This window comes from Paralichthys olivaceus, chromosome 2 (genome assembly GCF_024713975.1).
Source record: "Paralichthys olivaceus isolate ysfri-2021 chromosome 2, ASM2471397v2, whole genome shotgun sequence".
Classification (NCBI taxonomy): domain Eukaryota; kingdom Metazoa; phylum Chordata; class Actinopteri; order Pleuronectiformes; family Paralichthyidae; genus Paralichthys; species Paralichthys olivaceus.
The window spans coordinates 28,777,080-28,804,614 of NC_091094.1; the positions used below are offsets into that span (position 1 = coordinate 28,777,080).

The 27,535-nt window shown below is 40.1% G+C and overlaps 1 protein-coding gene across 6 annotated transcripts in view; it reads left to right on the plus strand.

Moving 5' to 3' along the window:
• nfasca (neurofascin homolog (chicken) a) overlaps window positions 1–27,535 on the plus strand; it is a 105,698-nt gene continuing 78,163 nt past the window's right edge. For all 6 annotated transcript variants that reach the window (XM_069514068.1, XM_069514071.1, XM_069514088.1 and 3 more), the window contains exon 1: window positions 1–221. The gene's annotated coding sequence lies outside the window, so the exon portion shown is untranslated. The remainder of the gene's footprint in view (window positions 222–27,535) is intronic.

Consider the following 27,535-nt stretch of genomic DNA (forward strand, 5'->3'; position numbering starts at 1 on the left):
GCGACACACCGGGGATGCGCGCATACAGAGAGAGAGAGCAAGTGAAAGAGGGGAGGAGGACACAGTCCACCAGAGTGAGAGAGACAGACCTGCACCGCATTATCAGGAGACAGGACACACGGATATCAGTACCGAGGAGGAGGCGGGTTGTTTTCTGATGCCTCTGCGGAGCTGACGGTGACCGGTGCCGCATTGGGGAGAGGAGCGGCGGAGCAACGCGGGTAAGCGGAGGCTTCCTATGTTCTACTGGGATGCTGGGTAGTTGTAGCTCCCATGGCACTGACGCATCGGGTGGTGTCCCGGCTCTGGCGGGGTGATGATGAGAGGATGCGAGAAATGACAGCAGGACAGGAAAGCTGCCGCTCCAGTGTCATCCACGAGGCCCCGAACCCAATTGCCCCGTCTGCCTGCAGTGTTCTGCGGGCATGCGGTGCGCACGGCCCCCGCCTCTCTCTGCGCATCTTCTGGATGATGCTGCGGTTTTGAGGTATTTGTGCTGCTCTGCGCAAATCGCGATCAACGGCACCAAGTTCCGGTGAAATCCTCGCTGTGTGCATCTGCAGAGGCCTGTGTGTGCGGTGTATGAGGAGGAGTGTCGCTGCAGAGGACGAGAGATTTGAAGGATGTAAAGTTGCGTTTGTTGGGTTAGGCCCCGGGGCTGCAGGCTGCGCTGCACACAGGCTGAGTCAGGTCTGCCTCTGGAAGAGAACATCTGACTGAGGGAGGTGACGACAAGATTGAACATTTCTGGTGATTATATCACGATTCATTTCACAGAAAATAATCACCTCTTCTCTTATATGAGGACGTGTATGTGTGCTCTACAGCAGGCTGGCACATTACTCGATGACCTTGTTGACTTTAGAAGAGTGAGTGTGTTCCTATGAAAGCCTCACACAGTCTGTGTGCCTGACGAGTATAGTTATGTCATTGAATCGTTCTAGTGATCTGTAATATTGAGTGTCACCAGCTGTCCTGGTGTTTCAGTCACCGTGTTTCTATTGGTGAGCTCCTCGCGTTACTTTATTATACACTTCACTGGACTGATCTCCTCAAGCCATTCAGTTTTATAACTGGATTTTGAAATTGTTCGTGTTGTTAAAGCTTATCACAGCTGATCATGGTGCATGACTTTAGTGACAGGTACAGGTTCAGATCCTCACACTGTAAAAAATACTCCATTACGTTACTCAAGTAGAAGTTCACTCTGAATAATAGTCACCATGCAGACTCCTGTCAGTGTCCCATTGTAGATTCATTAACATGACACACCTTTTCCTCATGTAGAGGGTAAACTAGTTTAAAGTAGCATATTAGCTATAATGTTGCATGGTTAAATATTTACAGTGGATCATAATTTATAAGCGTGCCACTTTTTGTCTGTAAAATTATAATTAATAATTAGATGTCAAAAATGTGTTTGGGTAAACATTTGAAGTATTTGAAGTACAAACATTGTACTTAAATACAGCACTGGATCAAATGTACTTTCCAGTTGTATTCCAAAAATGTTTCTGTACAGACCTATTGTGTAGAAAATATTATTTTTATATTTATATTATAAAAGATTATCTACATCTAAACATTTGTGATTTTCACCACTTAAAATGAATCATCATAAAAGATTTTTTAAAAACATTTAAGACATAATGCTAATTATATTTGCACAATTTTCTAATCTCCTCTTGTGTGACGTTCATATCCCTATAGCATTCATATGCTGGTTGTGTTAGATGTGTTATGCTGTGACTATGGGACACTTGTGTAATGAAAGCCTAATACATGTAGCCAGCGGAGACAGATGTGTTGTGCCAGTGAACACACCTCAACATCTGAATGACAAAGACAAAACATATAAATCAGTGTCATTTCACATAAAATATGAAATAAATACAATATCAACATTTTGGGGAAGCTTAGCCTCCTCTAGCCTCGTATTACCATCACCTGTCTGACAACCATAGGGTCAGATTTCTCAATGAGGAACATTTACAGCTTGTTTTGCATCTAGATATAGCTTTGGTGCATTTTAAGCATGTTGCATTCATCTCTCATCAATTTCAGTCAAGATCTGACTGACCATGAACTGACCACTGCTGACAGTCAGCTCCACCACACAGTAAATGGAAGCTGTTTTGACAGACATCCAAAATTCATGGTGAGAAAAACTTGTGTGTGGCCTTTAATCAGTAAGCCAATATGACACAACCAGGACAGAGGGGAATTCATCTGACTGTTTAAACATCTGTATATATATCTGACTGAGTCATTTAACTGGTCACCTTTTTGCAGCCTTTGTCACCATATGTATTTGTGTTGGAAAATCTTTACAACCAGTTTAGTCAGTGGTTTCAAATGCAGTTCAAGGGTGTAATGAGAAAAGGAAACGTCAGCATCAACCTCTGTATCACCTTCATCAGGGAGGAGAAATCCACTTGTCAGGAGTTGCGTCTTCTGTTGAACACAGTCCACTGAAAGCATCTCTGTCAGAGGACATGAAGGTCAGACCGAACCTGAGCCTCAGTCTCAAATGGGACAGACTACCTCATAGAGGTCCTGTGGATGGCATGGGGTTGGGGGTGGGTATTCATAGTGTTGCAGTGTAGAATGTAAAGAATAAAAATGGAGAGCTAGAAAGAAAAATCCCTGCAGCTGAAAATGCTGAGTCTAATGGCAGCCTGTGGGGTTGTGGAGCTGCTATCTGCAGTCAGCTGGACAGATAAGCAGAGCCGGCCCTTTCTATATGCTCACTTCACAAGTGTAGAAAGCCCTGGCTGTCTCCCTCTCATGCCAAAGTGAGTGTTAAGTGACTCCAAGTGTTGACAACTTTGATAAAAGATGATGCGGGAATATTCTTTGGGGCACGTGAAGAGTAGAAAAGTAAGAGTGAATGGCACAAACATTATTCAGGAAAAAAATTTTTCAGCGAGTTTAATGTCAGCAAATAATTCTGTGTTGATGAAAGACCTTGCAGTGCATCTCTCTGGTGTTGCTAACCAACTTGAATGGCTGTTAATACCTGTAAGTCATAGAGCCACCCTGCTATTGTGTGAGTATTTAGGGGCACTAGATTTGGTGTGTGGTTGGGTGTTGAGCTGTATGGGGAGAGAATTTAGGACAGCATTGTAGGTGGCTGAAAGTTGGTGTCTTAAATGAAACCAGCTCCTCTGTTAAGTGTTAATAGGGTTTTTTCCAGGTTGACCAAAAACCTGCACTCTTCTTTAAAACCATCTGTCTTCTCTGGCCACATTTTTTTGTAAAAAAATGTACAACAATATGTAACATATACAGAATCACAATGTTGCGCTGTTTGTTCTTGTCCTCTTCTTTGTCAGTTTTGTTTATTTTTGATGAAATCCCAGTTTGAAACCCAAACCCAAGACCCACTACCGCCATAGAAAGCACCACAGACACAGGTGAAGTACAGGCAGCCTCGGCCAGTACAAGCACAAGCAGATATGTACAGCCAACATCAGATACAAGCAGCTCATGAAGACCACATTAGTGCACATAGGTCCATTCATGGACCATTTACATGGCTGGTATGCAGTATTTAGCTTAGGCCTCCAGGGAGGTCAGGGCCGGGTCTGTCCACAAGGGAAAACAACTGTTCTACACACTCTCAACTTTGTAGGCATGCATATGTCTGTGTGTGTCTGTACTAGGGCTTGACTATAAAATGATATCAATAATTATTGCACGCAATCTTCATCAAAAGCAATTTGACAAAAGTTTCATATATATATTGATATAATGCTTCTGCAATGTGCAAGCACAGAGAGGCATAACACATAATTGATCTACTTCAGATTTGTATAATGTGTTGCTGTTTATCTGTTGTTACTCATTCTCTACTCATAAAGAGGAGTTAAGTCCACAACCTTCTCTCAGGAGCAAAAATCCATCTTTAAACTTAAAAGAAATAATAATGCGACACTTATCGTGATATTTATCGATATCAACTGACATACATTTTTTAAAATCTAGATATAGTTTTTAGCCATATCGACCAGCCCTGTTCTTTAATGCACATGTTTGTGTGTGTGTATTTGTTTGTCTGTTTGTGAGTATTTCCAGACACTAGCCTATTGTTATGTAAGACCATTACTGCTGCTGTCTGTCTCTCTCTCTCCCTCCCTCTCTCTCTCAGACACACACGATGCATCCTCTTTTTCATTCAGGCCTAATGCATTAAAAATGAGGTTATGGGTCCAATTGCACACCACTACCACAACCACTTCTGTTTCTAAAGAACTGAAAACTTTATTAATAAGAGCAAACTAAATTAATTCAGAAAATGCACAGAAATAGCCTAAATGGTTGAAAATGTAACTAAATTTGTTTAATCAAACATGGTATAAAAACAGTTGTATGAAAATGTTGCCTTCAATATGGCTAAAGCAGTGAAGTCGTCAGCATTCAGACATGCACAGAACATTTACTGGAGCTGTACATATGAACGCAAATGTCCAAGTTGGAGCGTCTGGACTAAACAAAAGGAAAACAAATATGTCCAGATGAAAAAGTGGTGTCACACACATAAGAATCACTGACAAAGATGTAAAGGAAGCTTTTGGTGATATGGGTCGACTGGTGTAAACAAAAACATGTGATCTCCACAGCAAGATGTTTTATGTTATGTCCTGGCTCTGTCTGCTGAGCCATCCCTTGCCTGAATCCTCTGGAAATGTCTGTGTTGTTCTGAACGTGTCTGAGCTGAGAATCTTCTCTGTGCTTTTCCTTCAGGTCATTAAATCCCAGTAGCCAGTAGCAGGACACATGCTGTATGTAAATGAATCTGCAGTCTCAGGCCACTTCAGCTCTTTAATCCTATGTATCATCACAATTATTTTTGATTTTGTTTGCTGATTTTCAGAAATGTTTTTTACTTAAATGCCTCACAATCCTGATACTGTTATATGATGTGAATATGAATTGACCACATCAGGTAAAGCAGAATTAAGAGTGAACATCATTAGAAAATCATTAATCATTTTCGATGTGATTATATAAATGACTTCATTAAAATATTTATAACAATAAGAAACACGTTATGTGTTCACATTGTGTTTCCCTGCAGACTCCAAAAGAACAATGTAATTTAACTCCTCCAAGCATGATGTCCTGGCACTGCCGGTGGTGTCAGGTATTAGCAGTTTGACTTTCTTCCTCTATTGAATTATGGGAAAGGAACTAAAGAGGCATATGAATACTGTTGACAACTAAACAAAAATATGTCTTTTTAATCACAAGGCCAGACAATATTGTTCTCAACGTGCTTCAAAGGCTTATATGATGTGTCATCCAAATACATCTAAAGGTATAAGTGATGACTCTTGTTCCAAATGGCCACTTCACTCCAACCAACCCACACGGGTTTGTAGGCTTTTTCCCATTTCCTCCCCAGTTTTTTTCCAATAATTATGTTCATGTCTCTGCATTCTTGATCATATTAATTTTAGAAATAGTGTTCTGTACATCCCTAGACACCAGCATATACATTTATAGTTTTAGGCTGAACTACGTGTTGCTCTAGATACACACTTATATCAAACAATACTAGTTCCTCCCTCTGCTCTTGGTCAGACTCAGTTCATTAAGAGGAAAACTTTCTCTGAGATTCTTCTCCATGTTGACATGACTGCATCATATCATTTCTGCAAATTGGTCAGGGGCACACATTCATACTGCCGATCTGTTCTATCACACCTCAGAGGTTCTACTGGGTTCACATCTGGTGACCGTGGAGGTAACTGCAGCTCTCTGAACTCACTGTCATGTTCGTGACACTGGTTTTGACAGGGAAGTAGCCACCAGAGCAGAGTAAACCATGGCTGTAAATACATTGAGATACAAATTGTCTTTTGCCTCAAGGTCTGACACCATTATATAAAGTCTATTCTAAGACTGACACCATCACACAATCCAAGGCACAGGTGCAAAGCATGCATGAACATGTTGAGGTGAATCACTTATTCCTCTCAAACTGTTCGTAACTCATCAACTGTGGCAGCTTTAGGTTGAAAATCGGTCAAAAATAAAATTTGGACCAGGCCATGTATGTGATACCTATTACAGTTTAGCAATCTGTTAAACAGGTTTTGCCCCAATTTTTTGCTATTTACCAATGTTGCTGTTCTCTGGAGTTTTTGTGCAATTAGAACACTCCCAGTTTTTTAGGAGACATGGGAACGCAGCAAGCTTCCTGTGTTCTTGATAAAGAACATAGGAAGGGAAAAGGTCATGTTGATGCTGTAATCCTGTGATAATTTCCCTTAAGCTTCTTACTGAAAACCCCAGGCTCCTGCTGAAAGATTTTTGATTACACAATGCTACAGTTCAGGCTTATGGCCAGCAGGTGTCAGTATTGTAAAACATAATATATGTGTCTGAACATTTACAGACACAAACTGCATTTTGCATTGCATACCACAGGTTGGTGACGCTGCCTTATTTTGTTTTAAAACACTGACTGGAGTTGCACTGCTAAATATACAACTGTACCATCTTCAGACCAGATCTCTAACAATAATCTTAATTACAATTACAAGCTAAAAAGTCCTGGATTGAACAGAACAGTTAACATTTTTCCTCACATTTTATTCTTTGTTGTGCAAAAATGTTATGTGTGCAGCTACAATTGACTATAGCCAAATTCAGTGACAGGTCAGTGAATTGGTGATTTATACATTTTTCCGTATTCCACACAAGCCATTATGAAAATATCTTGCATCAGTTTAGTGTTAATTGAGTTACAGAGACTTGTCCAGTGAATACACCTATGTCAGTTAAAAGTAACTTTTATTAAGGCACTAATGGACATCAGTCATTTATCAAGCCTAGTAGACAGAGTATATATTATATAATATATAGTACAGAGCAGCTGCAGCATGCCATGTGGCTGCTTTTCCAGTGGTCTCTTTTCCTGGCTCCCAAATGGAGCAGTCAGTGCAGATGGGACACAGAGCCAGACAAGGCTTGAGCAGAGAACTTTCTTAAACACTATACAATGCACAGCAACCTGCTTGAGTTTCTTAGTTATTACTAATATAACACTTCTCATATGAACTGTGACTGGACCCCCTAACGGTGACTACACAAGTGAACTTAAATAAACACAACATTTCCAACCCAACAAACACAAATACACAAAACCCACATGAACCAAGTCTGAACATCAACCGATTATCAGTCAAAGTGGCTAAACATCGCCAAAACACATAACAGTCCCATGAGCCTTTGCAACATGCTGTTCAATCAGAGCGACTGGCTCACTGATTGCTGCAATATTGACATGCAGAGTGTGAATGTGTGGCGCGTGGATCATCATTTAGCACTGCCTTTTACGGTACGTCTATTGTGCGCATTGATATTGCGATGACAATAGATTTTCGATATATCGTGCAGCCCTAGTTTTTATCAACTTCTTTTCTTTTTTGCAATCCTCTAAAGTGTCATTGAAAATTACAAATTACAATGATACTTGTATTACAGACACATGCCAATATTTTCCTATAAATATACATAAAGCTTAAACCAAAGCAGTAAAATACAACTAACGGGGATGTCAGTGTAAATTCAGAAAGTTGACTTACTAAACTCAAGATCCCCGTAATCTTTTATATTCAGGCCAGGTGGACTGATGTGGCAATAACCAGCAAAAGGTGAATTATTTTAGAATTATGGAAGCCTGCTGGCGTCAACATGATCATCTGGCATGGTGCCTGTGTGTGTGTGTGTGTGTGTGTGTGTCTCCCCACTGGATAGAATGCTGGGTTTTAATCCTTCACTTGGCATCAAAGTTAGATTGAACCACAGGTCACCAAGCATGTCTGGCTCGGCCTGGAAACAGAGAGAAATACGATGGTGTTTCAGTCTGTGATTAGTTGGATGGTTTTCCATTAAATGTGCAATTGCTGAATGACTTTATACACAGCTAGACCCAGATTCCCCTTTGTATGATTCGGAGAGTTTAAAGGAACATGTTTCACATGCATCTCAATGAAAGAAACCTCCAGTGACATTGCATTGAACCACAGAAGGACTTTTTTCCATGGCAATCATGACTCTTGACAATTTAATACTGATTGCCATCTGGTTCCTGTTTAATAGCAAGACCAGTTACATGACCAGTTGAAACAAATGAAAAGTGGCCGGAGGTAGTGGTTCCCCATAGTCTTAGTTTATAATAAAAGAGGACAAACATGTTCTAGACCTGTCTGTGTTCTGTTCTCCTCCTCCAACATATTGCTGACATGACACAAGCAGTTTTTCATGCTCATGCCTTTCTTTAAAGAATGGAACATTTCATACTACATAATTACACCAGTTCCCATTTGTAGGGTAGGAAAGTATTGCATATTCCCATGTAAGCACAGTTAGGGTTTCTGCAAAAGAGATGTTTTGACTCGTTTTCATTTATTTGATTGTATCCAGTACCCTCATGCCAAGTGGGTGGTAAATAATGGGTACAAAAATAACATTGTCTTGAGAGTCAGTCAAGTTTTTTCACTATCCCACATCCGTCTCCAGCTTCTCTCAGGTTACCTGAACTGTACCTTCAAGGCTACGTTTTCTGCTTCTCAGCAGCTTCTATTTTTGAATGCCTCACAGAAGGTGAGGGCTGAAAGGGAAGAGAGAAGAAATGACTGACAGGAAAGCGAGGAGGAAGAGAAGTAGAGGAGACAAACCAATGGCACAGCACTGTTTGGCGGGCAGCCAGGTGGAGAGGATAAGCAGATGATAGGGTGAGGCTGATTGACCGGTACTGCTCCAGGCCTCAGTCTCCACCTCTGACTGGATGAAAAAAACACAGAACAGGGTGGAGAGATATGATTTCACTGCTGATATTGTTGGATTAAAGCTACAGAACGCTAAAATAAAATTAATGACCTCTAATACACCATAACATATCAGAGATTATGTGATAATGTGTTCTTTCATCTATCTAGGATCAGGTGAGTTTACTTGACTATCGGGAGACCAGACGAAAAACGCTGGAGGAGGCAGAGACAGGAGTGCTAAGGAGAGCCCAATGGAAGGTCATACCTCTGTTCAGGCGATATTCACACAGAGAATATTTGAGCTTCAGCTTTGCCCCAGGCTGTTCTTCAAATGCAGCTTCTCTATGGTTAAGATTAGTATACATTCAGCAGATGTGACCCTGGGAGACAAACCGTCTGATTGGGTGGTAGCAGTTCTTCAGACAGAAGTTTTGGGATAATTAAAGCTGAGATTGTCTCTATCTGTTCAGGACCAGTTCTCTTTATTGCTTACACACACTTTCTCCTGTATAAACCTTGTCTGAATTATTAAAAGTAATCAGGAGTGATCGATTTAAAAAACATCCTTGATCTACCTTTCAAGTGATCTGCAGAGATTGGGACATTTTGGACATTTCTCCTGATAACATGAATCCAAACTACGTTTACAAACCAAAAGCATTGTCTGCTATATGGCTGTGCTGAATATCCAGGTTACAGCATGTGTCTATGTTACATGGTGTCTGTCGTGTATTTGAAAGACAAGTCAACATGAGTTAGCAACAGGGTGGCTCAGGAGCTAGTGCCATAAAAGGACTCAACAGTGTGTAATTGGTTTGATTATGCACATGTGCACAGTCAGCTATTTCTTAAAGTTAAGTTATCTGATAACATTTCAGGTAATGGTCGACACTTATGGAAGTAACATTGGTTGCAAAATATGATCACATATGTAACGGCAGGTAAGTGCATTATAAAACATGATGTGGAGAATCTGACATGACAACTATACAACATTGTCAGTATCAGTGTCGTCAGTATCAGTCCTCTCTCTCTGTCTCCCTGCTACTCTGTCTGCAGGTACCATTGGAAGAGAGGAAGTGGGGAGGGGCTAGTTTGTCTCAGATAATTTTATGAGTTTAACAAGATTTGTGACAAACTAACATTATCATTCAGACTACAGATAAAGGGCATACAAACATGAGTCAAGTCTTGTGTCAGTGTTAGTTTGTGTGTGTCTGTGTGTCAATAAGGCCTGCAGAGAGCCTCTGACTATAAATAAGAAGTACCTGCTGCTGTTGTGTGGAGGAAATGAGCCTCATTACAAGCCCTGCATGGTTAATCATTAACTGAGTCCATTCAGTTTCATCAGCTTTTTGTTTAGTTCTACTTTGTTCTAATCAATCTGTTCTCTGTGACTTTACAATACACATATTTCCATGTTACAGGAAACAGACAGGTGCAGTGATGCCTGTTGTTGTGGATTGTGATTCACAGCACAATTAGTTTGCATTTCATGTAACCTATATAAACCCAAGGAAAGAGGAACGTTTCTACCGAGCAGCAGTTGGAATGTGGGGTGTAATGAGGACTTTCAGCCTCTAAGGGTCACTAGTGGGGCTTTTTTTTACTTCACTGCATGTTCTATTTGTGACCAGTGTTAGATAAAAGTATGAATACAAAAAACGACATGTAAGGTAAATTATTGCCTTGTCAGTATAATGAATAATAATGAATCTTGATTGGAGTTTATCTGTTTACTCCAAGTTAGCCTGTGTGTTGCAAAGACTTGTGGGTATCATCTGACACTCCAGCTCGGCTCCACCCTGAGTGTAACTAAAGCTGGATGACTAAAGGGCTTCTCTCCCCATGCATCCCATCTGTCTTCACACTATCTTCCCGAGGCACTGACTGCGTCTGTCAAGCAGATGAGGAGTGTCTGCAGTGAAAGATCTTCCTCATTATGAAGCTGAACCACCTAAACTACATAACTACTGCTTAACAAAGGACAGGCTTCCTGCTCGCTGCGTTAACCCTGCAGGGCTTTCCCACTGCTTTCTGACGAGTGGTTGCTGCTGTATCGATCACAGCTAACCCTCCCTCTTTGTCACCTGATATGATTGGCTTTGACACCTTAGAGCTAACAATCTCTCGCTCTCACCCTGTCTCTCTCCTTCACACACACACACACACACACACACACTCTAGCGACCCTCAAAATATTAACAGCACACATAATGGATAGATGCTTGGTTATTTAGAAATTATAATGACTTATTAATACGAGGATAGTGAAGAATGTTTCATGTGGCTTTCTCAATTAAGAACTGCCAACCTTTGTCATACTTCCAGATTTTTTGCACATACAGCCAAACTCAGATTTCTGTCCCTGCATACATGAGCATACATTAAGATCAAGTTCTTCCATTAACCTGATCTGCTTATTGAGGTCATTTGTGTCATAAATTTTGCTGCAGCTGATGTGTGCCGTCATTTCCCCCCGTTCCATTTTGTTTGCTGTGTTGTTTTAGAACCTAATCTTTTGTAAGGGAAATTCCGTTATATGTTGAAAATGTTAGAGATAATTGTTATATCAGGATATAGTTTTAAACCATGGGTCGAGCAGGGCCTCATCCAACAGGGCACTGCCTGGACACAAACTGTCAGTGTCTGCATTGAATGAAAGTCTTGTTGCATACATTAACACCACATTCAGTGTGGCCTGTCCATATCTTCAGGACTGTGCAGCCCCCCCCCCCCCCCCTTGTTGATACGCTACAGTACTTATACAGTATACTCACAATACAAGCTCACATACAATGCAGATATACAATACATGAGAGATACTGTAGTCCTTTCTGTTCAGTGCAGCAGTTGGAAAGAACCATACAATGTTGAGAAAGTGTGTGTGTGTGTGTGTGTGTGTGTGTGTGCGTGCGTGCGTGCGTGCGTGCGTGCGTGCGTGCGTGCGTGCGTGTGTGATAGACTATTGTGATATGCTGCATGTTGGCTATCATGCTCTGCCCAAGCCACTGTGGCTAAATTCTTAAATGCTGTTTTTACATATACATCAAACATATTCAATCTTTCTCTACTTAAAAAACTAGATCTAAAACTTCATCCCTTTTCCTTCCTTTGGTCTTTTTGCTAATAGAGAAAGACAATTGATTTAATGGGCAAGAATTTAAAGAGGACAATACCTAAAATTCTCTGAATTCTGGCACTTTACACTGGTAATAAATATATCACATGAGACAGAACAGCGGAGGGAGAAAAGAGCACTGTCCACACACACTTCACTCTGTTACCATCCTCTAACCCCCCTCTTTCCTTTCAGCACCTCAGCAGATGGGCAGTATAGTGCTCCCTCTCTCTCTCTGTCATTTTGTCTGTTTCTCTGTCTGTCTCCCGCTCTCAGTGGGGAGCGGTCTTTTGATACTTGTACCGGCTCTGCGATCTACATCCCCTCCCATTGCCTCAGGGGCTCACTCCCTATTGTCTCTATTGTTTCGCCTTGAAAGTGGGTTAAAAAAAAGGCAGCAACAGCGGACAGAAGGAAGCGAGGGCTGAGAAATATGGGGGTAGTGATTGAGAGACAGAGGAAAGCTGAAAGAGTGAGAGAGAAAAAAGAACATATCAAGATAGAGGAGTAGGGGAACCACAAGGTTCAGTCATGGTTCAGATACATTGTTGAGCCATTTAAGGGATACTGTAAGGCTTTCTCATAGCAAATACGTGCATGAACATGCACACTCATCTCTGCAGTGCTAATTATCTCTCAGTTAATGTCTTTTCACCATAGAACTAATTTGTCTGCCCGAGTTCCTTTTCATTTAACTCTAGCAACACTGTGTGTGCATGTGTGTGTGTGTGTGTGTGTGTGTGAGAGAGAGAGAGAGAGAGCACATATGTATCTGTCCTAGTTTTGTTCAGGCTGTATAATACAACACTTAAGCAAACCAAACGACAGCCTGTCTACTTTGATTTGAAGCGTAAATTACCCATTATTACAGAGTCAGTGTAATTTCCCTCAGAAAATGACATCCATTGATTTGTCTAATAGTCTTTTGCATTTTAGTCGGCCTGCTTTGCAGCTGTGACACACCACATCAAGGTTGCTTTATAGAACAAGACTTCAGTGGTGCTCACAGCACTTTGTGCTCAAACGTAGAGTCATACTTTCTTTTAAAACATATGTAACAGCTGCACAACGTTGGGGATTGTATTGATTTCTGGTCAGTGGAAAGCTGCTCAACCTCTCAGCAACATAGTCTCATTTTAAAACAATTTGTGCAAACACTGGAGCCAGAGGATTTGGGGTAGAAAATAAGACTGGTGAAAACTAGTCCATATATTCATTGAGTTCTATAGAATGAATACCTCGTCATGCTTAATGTGTGACAGAGGCTGTAAAATGTTTGCCACAACAAATACAAATGTTGTCATGGAATCTGTTGCAGCGGTTGATAACAGTTAACTTGTTTTTTAAGATGATCTAATAACTTTGGTAACGTACAGTTAACAGAATAGCATGTTCTGCTTTGTTGTTCTCATCCAGGCTTGTCTCATTTTTCTATCAAATGTCATTAACGGACCAGGAACATTTTCTGGTGCAGGATAATGACGTTGACCTTCTTAACCCCACAAAGCACTGATTCATGGTTTGTTTCCTGGGAGGAAACAGCAACACTTAACAAATTGGAGGATGTGTCAACTCAAGTGTAGGACAAAGCAGACGCATAGAACCAGACAATAAAAACAATTCTTTTTGAGCTTCCTCTAAAAAGTGGCAGCCTGTCATATGTTAGTATATTAGAGTAAAGTGGATATAATCCTCTCATCTGCACAGCCACTGTATTATTTCTAATTTGTTTTCATTGCTTTGGCCAGAGTCCTCTTAGTCCCAGCATAACATGGATTATATATTATGTATGTTTATAAAACTGCATTCAAGGGATTTTAAGAACATGGCTTGGTCTACATGGAGGCTGAAAATAATTCTATGGTTAATCAAGGTCTTAATCTCAGTTTAAACCCTGTGCCTGATTACTGAAGTGCCTCATATACAATAAAGAGGCCATTGAGCTAATTTGGAGTGTTGTAGATTCATTCACTCAGCAACTAATCTGATGACTAATCTGGTACCTCTAGCAGTGGTGATTTGTTGCCAGTCACAAGGGACTACAGTGAGTGTGCGTGTGAGCCCCCTCATTGGGTTCGCATACTCTTCATTATGCATTCATATGTGCAGAAGGAGTGTATCATTGCTGTGAGTGACAGACGTTCAGTCTAGCCTCAGGCACTGAGCTGTCATGGCAATCTGTGTGGATGAGCTCTGGTTTACATACGCATTGGAAATCGGCACATTTCTCTTGATTTGATGTGATCTCCTTTACTGCTAAAGAGTTGCTTGATCTCTCATCCTAACAAAACTAAGAACAAGGACAAGTAAAATGTTTTCTAACTTATATTGTTAAGTCTACATAAAAATGCTAAAGCAGATGTTTGTTCCTTTAGTCATTAGGAGAATGGCAATTAATTTTGAATTTAATTGCTTTATCTTCATTAAAATGTTTTCTTTAATTTCATTAATGTTGTGTAATAGTGGTAATTATGTGAGACATGAAACATATCTCCAGTTAGTTTAAGACACATGTCTGTAAATATCACATTAATCTGTAATCTTCTGAAGGCATTATGTTTTTACCAGACTACACTTTCTAACATAGCAATGGGTGAGCACATGAGGTATTTGCAGTGAGAAATGCAGAAAATGCATAGAAAGGTTCTCCCACAAATTTTGTTCAAGAAATATATGTTTCTAGGAAATCATTTCTACATTTCATGAATATAAGGGTGAAGGGCTGATTTTAATTTCTGGTCCTCAGAGATATATTTGAAACGTTTATTTCAGTATCAAACGTGTTTAACGTTGTACACATTACACTCCTCTAACTCATCTATTGCATATAAAATGCTCACATTCCTAATTCTGTCAACATACAGAGACAAGCTAACAAATGTAGCGTGGCAAATTATTGGCAGAATGAAGTGAAGGGGAAAGGAAGAAAACAGAGATGGTGAAAGATGAATGTAGGAACAGATGAGAGATGAAAGCAGAGCAGCTTTCCAAAGGTCACCCGTCTGTTCCTGGGGTCTTGTCCACCAATTATCCCCTGGACCTTGTTATCTCAATGCGCTTAAAAAGGCCAGCCCAGGACATTCACTAATTTGATTGGACAGGACTCCGGATCTAGTAAGAGTGGATGGCCATTCACCCTCAAAGTTCATACCCCAATGGAAAATGGGTTGTCTAAATTGTGCTTGGTTGAATGATGATTGGGAGTGGGACGTTAAAATACATAGACAGGAGTGGGTACAAGATGAACTGTATTGAAAGCATGCATGAACACACACACTGATTGTTGTGTGATTGTAGCTGTGTATGAGGCTGGAGGAGAGTAATTGTAAACTATGTGAGAAATCATGTCATAATGTTGAAGGTCGGCTCTAAATCAGGGGTCTGGAACCTTTTCCCTCTTAAGGGTCATTTCATATTTCGTATCATCCTTTGAGGGCCATGAACACTTCTATCACACTAACCTCTCTGATGCGATGGCTGGATCTGGTCTCTGATGACAGATGGTGGTGATGATGATGCTCCGAGCTGATTTTGGAACACAATTTGCTCAAACCAATCCTCACCTTTGGTAGTTCTATGTATGTCAAGCAAAAACTGTTATTTCCCCATTGTACCAAACTCTGCAGTGATCCCAAGCACAAAAATAACTAGTTGTTGTTAACTTACTGTTTGGTCCTTAATGTCATGGCTCTCACAGTCACCAGATCTCAACCCTGCTAAGCAGCTGTAAGACATTTTGGAGGTATGTTATTCACATACCTCTTCACCAGTTTTACTTTTTAGCTAAATGTTGAAAAGATTTGGTGCTAGTATTTTTTTAATGAAATTAACACTAGTTCCTTGTGTCCTTTCTGGTGTGTACACTGACAATGTTCGTTTCTACTTCTGTGTGCACACACTGTTTGGTAAGGAAGGTAATGATAAGATACATGCCTTCAGTGAGTACTTGGCTATCCCCCAAATGTATGGACAAGGTAATCTGTCTCAACTTCCATGAGATGTGTGTGCTCACAGTGCTCTGGGACTGTGTGCAGAGTAATCTAAAGTAAATGGAGCATGGCAGGTCATGTGTGAATGCCAAGGCAGGGATTATAGAAGAGATACGACCATACAATCACTTCAGTTTGTGACCTTCAACACACATACACACACTCATCCACTGCCAAGGGTAAGTGTTGACAGGTTATCAGTGTGTGAGTGATGGAGGTCAGCTCTAATAGACTGATCCTGCTATTCAGAGCAATGTAATTCTGTGTTGTGACATCTTATGGTTCAGTCAAGTGTGCAGCACAAACATTTGTGACAAAACCAAAATATCTACACCACGGGACGGCAAGTACGTTTAGTTGCGGGCCAATTATTTTCTAGGCCAGAAGTTGACAAGCCAGAACATGATCAGAGGCTTAATCAGTAAATAAAAAAACACCTGCAATTTGTGACAAACTGTTACAGAATGTTTCTTGAACTGAGTCACCATCATCAAATTGTGTAGTGCTGTCAGAAATATACAGAGGTGTGTTGGTATCTAGGTTTTGCACACTTTAATAAAACTAATAGCAATAACATATAATCACATATTTACATGTGTGGGAGATGCAGATGTAACAGTAACGAGCCGGTAGTACTATGCAGTTATTATTTACGTGCCCGAAGTTGTGAGATACGAGTTGGGATTAGTTGGGGACTAGTTGGGACTTCTCAACACAATGCAGGCTACACAGACAATGTTTGAGAAATAAAAGAGTCAAAGGATAGACCTATAAATTACCTATTTGAGTCATGGAATGTTCTTAATGATGACCTTTCCATATCATGAATATTACATCTTGTTCCATGGTGCACAGAACGTGACTGAGCATATTTGGTATTTTGGTGACAGGATGCATCTGGCGCATTTGGAAAAAGAAGATGTTGAGGGGGGCTGTCACAAGGTAAATCTGTAAAATATCTGTCCCCCATTCCAAATAAATATTTAATTTCAAATGATAAACCTAGTTAAAGGGAATTGTTTAATTATGTAACTATGTCTGGTTATCCCACTGCTAACACACCCAGCACAACAATATAAGTAAATCCCTAAAGTAAAGAAACTGCGGTACTGTTGGCACATTGATCCTACGTTGGTTATGTTCGGCTCCAGCAGCTGACTTATTCCATCTGTTGAGAATTTATATCTTTCATAAAGATACTCATCAGAGTAGGCAAAAATAAATCCACGGGATCCTTTTTATTACATTTTTTGCTCGTCTAAGAACGGAGATGTTTCATCTCTTATCTCCAACTTAACCTGCTCCGGATGCAGTTACCAAGTTACCACAGTGATTTACCCCGAAAAGAAGTGATGTATAATCACTGTGGCATGATATTGCAGGCCTATTTGCAGGAACTATTTTTTTCAACACTCTCTATGTAGTACCTGCACAGTAGTTGTAATATAGTTTTTGTTTTAAACACTAAATTTTGCACTTGACTGTGTTTTGAGGACATTTGTCCTTCATTGAACAGTTGGTCCATGAGAGTCAAGTCTCAGATTGGTTAATGATGAGCTCTGTCTCTGACCTATGGTGTGTGTGTCCTTGCTGGTTGAGTTAACATGACCAAACATAGCACAAGCCCAAGGCTCTCCGGCACACTGCACTTATAGGTCACTAAACCACCTACTCACACATACACACCAAAAGTACTGCATGCATGGAGCGACCTACATTCATGTTCAAAAAAAGATAAAAAAATGTAATTAAAGTTACAGTGTGTAGAATTTAGTGATATCTAGTGTTGAAATTGCATGTTGCAGCTGAACACCCCTCACCTCACCCTCTCCTTCCAAACATGAAAAATAACCTGTGGGAGTTTTCAGTTTTCATAAAAACTCAAAAGGTGTTTAGTTTGTCCAGTTTGGAATAATCATGTAAATATAAAGTATTTAAATATAAAGGGCCTTTTCTGGGGTAAAGAAAACTATAATTCATACAATTTAGATGAAACGGACTAATGTAAACATCATGAGGATTATTCTACATTAAATATCTGCCAATAGTTCCCTTTCACCTAAATCTTACACACTGGACCTTCAAATAAAAAAAAAAAAATATATATATATATATATATATATATATATATGTTTTTATCTTTTTTTATTGGATTTTAACTATGTCCTTCACAAATTCTCAGTTCTTTCCCCCAGGTTTTACATGGGACAGAATTGAACTGTTTTCTGATGTAGAGTCAGCAAGGTAATTCTTTTGTGATGGGTTCAACGATATTGTGAATAAACTTGCCCCTTTCAGGAGATAAAGAGTAAAAGGGAAGGACAATCCTTGATTGTTCTGACATTTTTGACCTAATTGGTGAACGTAATTTAGCCTGGGCTAAGGCATGGAGGACTGGTACCAGTCCAGATGGGCTTGCCTTAAGGCAATTGTGAAATAAATGTTCTTCACTTGTCAAAAAAGCAAAGTCTGAGTTTTATCAGTTACTACGGACAGTTTAAATAACCAAAAAAGGTTTTGGAAAGTCATTAATTCCCTGACTGTGAGAAATATCTCACAAACCTTTCCCACATGAATTATGAACGATTCTTGCCCTGCACCTGTGACTTCCTACCCTGATGTTTCCATGCATGATGGTCCCCAATTCAGCTTTTTGCCTTTTACCATACAGGAAGTAAATAAAGCATTAAAGGCATTATCAACCACTTATTTTTTTAAATAATGAAACCCCCAAAATGTGGAAAAATGTTTTTATTCTACCTCTGTTAAAGGGAGAAGACCCAACTATGTTAAAAAAACCATAGGCCTTTTTCAAAACTCTATTTTATCCAAGACTCTGGAAGCGTTGGTCAGTGAACAATCTACATTCCAGTCTGGGTTTTGGAAAAAAAATAGCACTGTTACAGCAGCCATGAAGGTTGAAAACAACATTGTACTTTTGTAGACTTAGCCAAGGCTTTTGATATGGTTGATCATTTCATCCTCAAACAGAGGCTTCTCAATCAATCATCACAGTCATCTATTGCGGTGCATCAACACTTGCCAAAGTTCCTTAATACTGATAATGTTATTTTTTTATGATTCAGTGGTCACTCTTGAGGGAAAACAAATTGAGAGGGTTAATACCTTCTAATACCTGGGTATGTGACTCCCTTTCTTTTAAGCCACATGTTCAGAGAAAGGTTAGAAAACTGAGGCTGAAACTAAAGGTTCTATTTTAGAAAAAAGTGTTTTTTCTTTTAATTTGAAAGAGAGACTTTTAATTTGATATCATTGTTTTATTTTGAGTATTATTACCCTAGAGCTATCAGCCTCTAAAAACGTACAATCCTGGTTATGGTGTTAACTTATACATACTTCTATTTGTAAGTGTGTGTGAGAGTGATTGTGTTATTGATTAGTGCAGATGTTCCACATGGCCTCCATGCCACAGATGGTTAGCCAAGACATCTTCTTGTGTTTAATGTCGTCTTGGCACGTCATTAGACATGCAGGGGCTTGAACATGTTGCGTGTGTGTGTGTGTGACTCCTGTGGTTACTGCTGACCAGCTGCTACCAGAGGCTATTGTGTCTCCATACACCAGGACTATATGGGTGTGTGTGTGTGTGTGTGTTTGTGTGCATGAAGAGTTTTTGCTATGGTGCATGGGTTGCTTTCAGAAAAAACAGGAAACTTGTTTATCATTTGTACTCACAAACACACAGATATATATATGTATATGTGTGTGTGTGTGTGTGTGTGTGTGTGTGTGTGTGTGTGTAAGGGAGAATTGGGCTAAGGAGGCTTAGGGCAAAATTAATGAATGACCCATGCCTCCACTTGGCCCTTGTGGCCCCGCAAACTCATTAACTGTAGAAAAACGGACACACCTCCTGTTGCTGGAGACAAAGACGTGGGGGATTTAAATGTGTGTGGGTGTGTGTGTGCATCCAGCAGGCATTACACTTCTTCCCTTATTGTGAAGTCAAATAAAGGTTGTCGCGCGCCAAGCCTGTTGTCCAGACTCTGACCCCACCAAGGAAAACCTGCTTAACCACCACGTGCGCACACACACACACACGCACACACACACACACACACACACACAAGCACACACACTGCTGCTGCTGCCATGTCCTGCTGTCACTGTGACTAGTCTACTCGGCTTAGTCTCCCAGCCCCCCTATCATTTCACTTCATTACTTCCTCTATCTACGTTGTTTGGATTCTAGCCTCACTTTTCATTTACTGTTTAAAGACTCAGCTGAGATACCACTGCTACTCAGAATGATGATTGGATAAAAAAAAATCTTTCTGTTATTCTTTTATGTTTATATTTGTCTTTATAGAAAACTTTTAGACATTTCTAATTTACATCTGAATAGGACACTAATGATACTTTTCAGACATGCACTGAAACTCTAGCCCCCTAATAAAATATCTGGACAATGTCCAAGTGAGCCCATGTGAGAATACAGCAGGATGTTTTATGGCGAATACACAGCAAGAGAGTATGCGTGTTGATAATATCTCTAATAAGCAACAGATACAAGACTGAGAAATATAAAAAGATTACAAATATCTCCGGATTAGAAAGATGCCAAAGAAGATGTCAACTTGAAAAGATTGAGATCAGATTTGAGTGTTTTGGTGATAAGAACCTGCAGACTAAAGACACATCTCTTCTGACCACACCTTGGTGAAGAAGATTGGTCTAATAACCAATTCAAAAACAAAAAAAATGTATAAGATTGTTGCATTTAAATGGCACTTATATGTAGCACTTTGTCGTAGATGAAGAGAAATGTCATTTTCACCTTTGTCAGCTAGTAACATCTCTGCTGTCAATCTAAAAACTTTTTTCATGATTGGCCATTATGACTTTACAGTCAGGGTTATATCCTCACTTGTCGTTTTAATATGAATGAAACATGTTTGGATGAGGCAAGACATACAGTATCGTACAAACGTTTTAGGTAAGCTCAATGTTAGATGTTATCATCACGCTGTCCCTTCAGGGGCCATCTGATCATTCCAGATTTATCATGCAGCAGGACAACGGACAACACACAGCCTGAGACATTAAGAGTTGTCCTTACAGACAAGGAGGACAAGGAGTCCTGCAACAGATGAATACCCCCCCCCCCCAAAGGTTGTATTAACGTTGTGCCCTCCAAAGTAGGCCATCTAAGATCAGTAAATGTGGCAACGTCCCTCAAAGAAAGTCAGAAATATGAGAAGCCATATAATCAGTAAACGTTTCAAACAAACCCAAATTGACTTGTCTGAAAGAGCAAAAGAAAAATTAAGTGTAAAATTATCATTAAACAGACCAAGAGGAAGTCGGTGTCACTGCTGAAACCTGTAGTATCACCTACCTAAGTGTAGGTTTTCCTGTGCAGAATGACATTTCAGGTACAAATTATACATTAATGAATACAAAATGCTGCAAAGCATGTTAATAGTTTAATAATACTTGTTTGCAGAAATTGCATAGCCTCTTTGAAGATTCAAACCATCACTCAAGGAGTAGTGAGACAAATCTTTAAAGATAAATCCACAGTAAAATGTAATAGATTTCTTTGTAGGCTTTTCATCATTTTGATGCTAGACTGGTTAGTTTAAAAAAGCTAAAAAGTTTCTTGTGACTCATCTTTCCTCATGTGTTGCTAACTGTTGTGTCCTGGTGGTTACTGTCCCTGTTCAGGGTTCACTAAGACAATCTGAATAAATGTTTTTATAATAAAGTATTTTAAAATGAACCAACATTCTCATGTGAAGGTTGTTTTGAGTGCTGGGACTTCTGCCACTGAATTGTTTTGACTTGTGCCCACCTTCTGTCAAAGTGCAGTGTTAAATCGTTAAATTGTGTGTGTGTGTGTGTGTGTGTGTGTGTGCGCACATGTGTGTGTGTTTGGTCTTTGTGGTAATTATCATCAGTGCAGCCATGGAAACGGTTGCTCAATTACTGGTGTGTGGCTTGTTTATCTCCAGACAGCTAGCCTCTCTCTTCTTACTGTCTGCAACAGCTGCTCCCTCACCACAGTCTCTTTCCCCTTACATTGTACTTTCTCACTACTTTCATTTAAATGTATCTCCTTCTAGCAATCACTGTTCCTAATTTTGTATCTGACAAAACTGAATTGAAAAACCTTTTATTTTTATTCATTAATTTTTTGCCATGGATTTTTTGGAATTTTTTTAAAACAAAAACCTGAATTTAGTATATATATCTGATTTTAAATATTACCTATTTATTTTATTACCCTCACACTCATGCAATTGTTAAATACTCAACACACAGAGACAATGGTCTTCTGGTATTTATTAGGTTTATCACAAGAGCAGCAACAACAAAGGAAACAATGATGCATCTTGATGTATTTCAATGTATCACATCCAGAATATAGTACTGCACATGGCTGCTTTTTCATCAGTTAATATCAGTTAATCAAATCAGTCAAATAAGAATTCTCTTTTTATTTAGAAAGTGCGTTAAAAGTACTGTAGGCTATTAATGTTATTACTGTTAGGCTTTTCAATTCATTAATCAGACTCCAACAGTAAGTCTATGACAGTGGTCAGTGCTCTACACACTGATTTCCTCTAAGAATCAAGAAATGTCCACAGCTCTAGTGCTCACCATTGTGCAGAGACTAAGTCTAATCTCGACCTGACATTTAGATTTTTGAGATAATCAATATATTTGTTGACAGGGAAGCTGTGCACAAATAGGAGCATAATATTCATTTATCAAAAATAAAAAGCACCCCAGAAAAAGGCACTTTCTTTCGAGGAAGAAAAAGGGCAGGGGCTCCAGCCCCCTTTGATGGCTATGTGTGCACATCTATGGCGAGAACACACTTTTTCAGAATGCATATAAGACCCTTCGTCACCCCCCTTTTGGCAAGTCAGATCATGTCTCAGTTCTGCGGCTGCCTTCCTATAGGCAGAAACTTAAATGCGACAGACCGGTGTCTTGGACCGACCAATCAGCCACGTCTCTGCGTGACTGCTTCAGCACTGTGGAGTTGTGTGTGTGTTCTAGGACAACAACATCAGGAAATGTATCGATGACGTCGTGCCGAAGAGTACTGTACGATCATTCCCGAAACAGAAGCCCTGGACTAATGGTGACATCCATGCCAAACTCAAAGCACTGACCGCCGACTAGTCACTGCTCCAGTCTGTAGTCACATGTTTCAAGGAGACCATCATTGTACCCATTGAAGAAGCCAAAAAGCCTGAATGATGACCACCCAGTCGCACGAACCTCCACGATCATGAATTGCTTTGAGCGGTAATTAAATGTTTCATCACCTCCTCCCTCCCTGACTCACTGGACCCACGTTCAATACCGTCGCGCCCCTGAAGCTCGTCACCAAGCTCAGAGACCTCAACACCACCATCTGTGATTGAATCCTGCATTTCCTGACAGGCCTGACAGAACCCTGGCTGTGTGGATAGGCAGCTAAACATCCTCCACCCTTACTCTTAACACCGGCACCCCCAGGGCTGCGTGCTCAGTCCTCTCCTGTACGCCCTGTTCACACATGACTGCGTGGCCACCCACAGCTCCAACACCATCATTAAATTTGCTGATGACAAAACCATCATAGGTCTGATCACCTGCAACGATGAGGCCTACAGAGAGGAGGACAGAGCCCTGACAACTTGGTGCCAGGACAACAACCTCCATCTCAACGTCAGCAAAACAAAGGAGCTGATCGTGGACTACAGGAAGATACAAGGAGTAAAACACACCTCCCTTTCCATTAACGAGACTATGGTGGAGAGAGTCAGCATCCATCCGGGCCCGCACGACCAGGCTCAGAGACAGTTTCATCCTCCATAAGACTTTTTTTATTTGCACTACTTTTTTGAAGGTGTATATTTATTTTATATTAATACTTTAGTGTTTAAAATTTGTTTTGCTTGTGTAATATTTTGAGCATGGCTAGAAGGGAGCCTGTGACCAAAGCATGACATTACCAGCAACTGCTGAATGTAATTATTGTGCACATGACAATACAGACTTAAATCTTGAATCTTGCTTTGCCAGAAAATGAAAATCAGTTTTCCAGTTGATTGAGTTATAAACTTTTGTCAGCTGTGTCAAATGCAGCACTGAAATTCTGCCTCTGTATTTATTAGGACATCATTGAAGACCTGAACGAGAGTGAACTCACTGCTGTGGTGTGAAGCAGCTTGTTGAGTGCTTGATTAGAGTGTTATGGACAGCAGAAATTGTTGGGGGAAGGTTGAGGGTGTCCTTATCTGCATTCTTCCTTCATCTCTCTCTTTCATCCCTTATAATATTCTCTCTGCAGTCAACGTGTGTGTCTATGAGTATTTGAGTGACCTTTCCCCTAAGTATTTGTTAATCTCATACCCCCATTGTCCTCCTGATCCCACCCTTTCTCCCTTTATCTCACCATACATTTTTAAAGAGCTCAATTAGTGAGCTACCTGATACTGGTCAAGGGGCCTGCTCATGTGTGACCATATATCTTTGTGTGAGTTTGTGCGTGTGTGTGTGTATGGTATTGCTGTTCTGGATTATATGTTTTAATCAATTAATAAATCGTATTTTATTTGTATAGCCCATATTCACAAATCACAATTTAATAAGAAAATGTGTCCAACCCAGGCCTCATCCTTTGTACAGTGTGACGTTTGTACGTGTGTTGTTAGAGAGGGACACTGTACAGTAGTCACATTCTGCTCCTCCTCCACGTTGTACGACTCCACAGTCCTCCATTAACAAAGCCTTTTTTGAAGAAAGCCCACATACTGTATCTGCTCAGTGTGGATCAGCCCTTGGCCAATTCACAGTCTCTCTCTCTCTCTCTCTCTCTCTCTCTCTCTCTCTCTCTCTCTTCTCCTTTTCTCTCTTTATCACTCACTCACACACTAGAGTAGAATAGAATATATCTTTGTTAAACATAGAGAGAATTGGAAGTATTGGAATTTTCTGTAAATATGAAAAAAGGAATCAGTAAAAAATCACATTAACAAAGACTGTATCTGTGTGTAGAATGGTGACATGTCAGTGTGACCCTACAGTCACTAGTATTAAAGGAGTTATATGGCTGTGTTCTAAAGTGTTGTAATTTAGTTGTTGTTGTTGATGTGTGTTTGTGTGTGTGTGTGTGTGTGTGTGTTGTCATTTGATTAGAAAACCAAACCCTCAGTGCCCAGGGTCAGATCTGTCCCCAACACAGGGTTCAATAACCACAGGACAAGGCTGTACTCTGTGTGTGTGTGTGTGTGTGTGTGTGTGTGTGTGTGTGTGTGTGTGTACGCACACAACAGAATTAATTAACGCATGGCCCCCTGTGGCCTATGCTGTAATGCATCCAGTTATTTTTTTGCTTGTCGTCTTCTTTTCTGTTTCATTTACTTTCTGTTTCGAACTGCTTGTATTGTTTATCTCCCACTATAACAGCTTTCACTATTTTGTCAGTTACCATTCTAATATGCAAGCATAAATAAACAGTTAATAAGTCAATTTTGTATAGGTTCATTTAGGTCATTTCATTGCTGATTTAGGATAATAATTCAATGTTTAAGGCTTGTGGCCCTTTGCTCTCTTTATATGGATATGTATTTATATAACGCATTTCCAGTCTTAATGACCACTCAAAGCACTTTACAGTACTGTTTTTTTGTTATTCATCAATTCACACAAAAGCTGCTTTCAGACATGCACTGAACTTTCCTCGGAGGACGTACATGTGTCAATGCAAATGTCCATAGACTTTGTCCGGCTGGCCCCCGAGTAAAAAGTCCCCAGAAAGTCGGGAGAATACGAGAATCCCTTCCTGGATTCACAGCGAGCAAGTAGGGGGGGGGATTGATGATGCTTCTAACAAGCGACAGACGTTAAAATGAAAAAAAGAAAAAGAAAAGAAATATCTCCCAGTGAAAAAGCAGTGACACTCAGGAGAAGACAGATGAAGATGTCAAGAGAGTTTGTGATGATAAGAGCCAACACCCTAGTCTGTCTGTTGTCAAGAAAGTCACCTGATATCTGCAGCAGAGTTAATTTGTTACTTCCTGCCCCTGCCTGCTGCACTCGGCTGCTCCACCTCAAACCACTGACATTAGGTTTAGAGGACATATAATGATCTCATGTTACACAATTGTGGGACTTCATCAAGGTTGAATTGACATGATCTTTGTTTGATTTGGGGCCATAGTTGACCGTTTGTCCGCTGACCTCAGTCTTTATCATTTGAATTCAATATCAAGCATAGTATGAAATCAAACTTACTGGACATGAGCAGAAGTCCGAGCAGTCAGCTTTAGATCTGAAATGCTATGTTTTCTTTGTGTGTGTTGTGTTGTGTTGTGAGGGGGTGCCACAGTGCACTTGTCTCGATATATATTTGTCTCTTTGCTCGTCTATTGCAGAGGTCAACTGACTGGAGTCCATCTGGACACAGTTTGATGTTGTTTATGTAGTGTGTGTGTGTAAGTGTGGTTGTTTGGGTGAGTGTCTGTCTTGGCGCATGTCTTAAGGGGGTGTTGGGGGGTGTTGAGGTTTTCCTTTTGTTGTCAGGGCATATGTTTTAATCATATGCAAGGGTCATTTGCATGTCATAGCTAGAGGCAGTGGGAGGTTCAGTTATTGATTGTTTGGGGGTGTGGCTGGACAGAGAGTGAGCTGAAAATGCTGGCCAATTTTAGGAGGTCAAGCCTAGATACACACACACACACACATGCACACACCAGTACACAACAAATATATCCATAAAAATGAAAAATCTCTGCCTCAGCTGGCCTCAGGTCAGTTGAGACTCTGCAGGGGGCAGGGGGGGCTTTAACATGCCCCAAAGGCCCCTAATCCTCCTCCATTCAAAACCACAACCTCCTATTGACCTTTTCTGTCTGCCTATCTTTACTCCTTGATAATTCTTGCTCTTCCCAGATTTTCTCTTCTTTAAGGTAAATTCCACCATTGTGAATTTATTAATAAAAAAAAATTAAATTAAAGTAAACTAGTGCAGTGCCCGTTCTAAACCTGCCTGTTTGGATTGGCCTGTGTTAATGCTGAAACTGTAAGTGAGCCTGATTGACAACAACCCTTGCGTTGATGAGTTCCAGCCACAGCTGCTATAGAGCACTGTTTACTTGTTTATTCAAAGCTTTTTTTTTGTATTGAACATATCACGTGTCCAAATCTCACCAAATTTGACACTGCTTTTCTGTCTCTCTTATTCAAGTGTGAGATGACGATAGCACTTTGATTTCCAAGTAATAACTCCATATAGTATTTAGTCCAACTATGCACAAAGCCTGCAGGCAAAAGTGAAATGATGAAGCTGCAATATACAGTAGATCTTCGTCGTTCACAACCCCAGGAGAATACGCCATAATGCCTTCCAGGGGTGTAACAGTACACAAAAAACATGGTTTGGTACGTACCTCTGTTTTGAGCTCAGGGTTTGATAAGTTTTCAGTACATTTTCAGTACACTAGAAACAAGGAACAGAAAACATTAAACAGATTTTTTATTTCTTTTTATTCAACTCTGGTTAACTATGGCTGTGTCTTTCTTACCTAAGTAATTTTAGTAAAATAACAAAAATAACAAAATACACACTCATAACTAAATAAATAAAAACTAAAATTAATTTTCATTTGGCAGCATGTAGA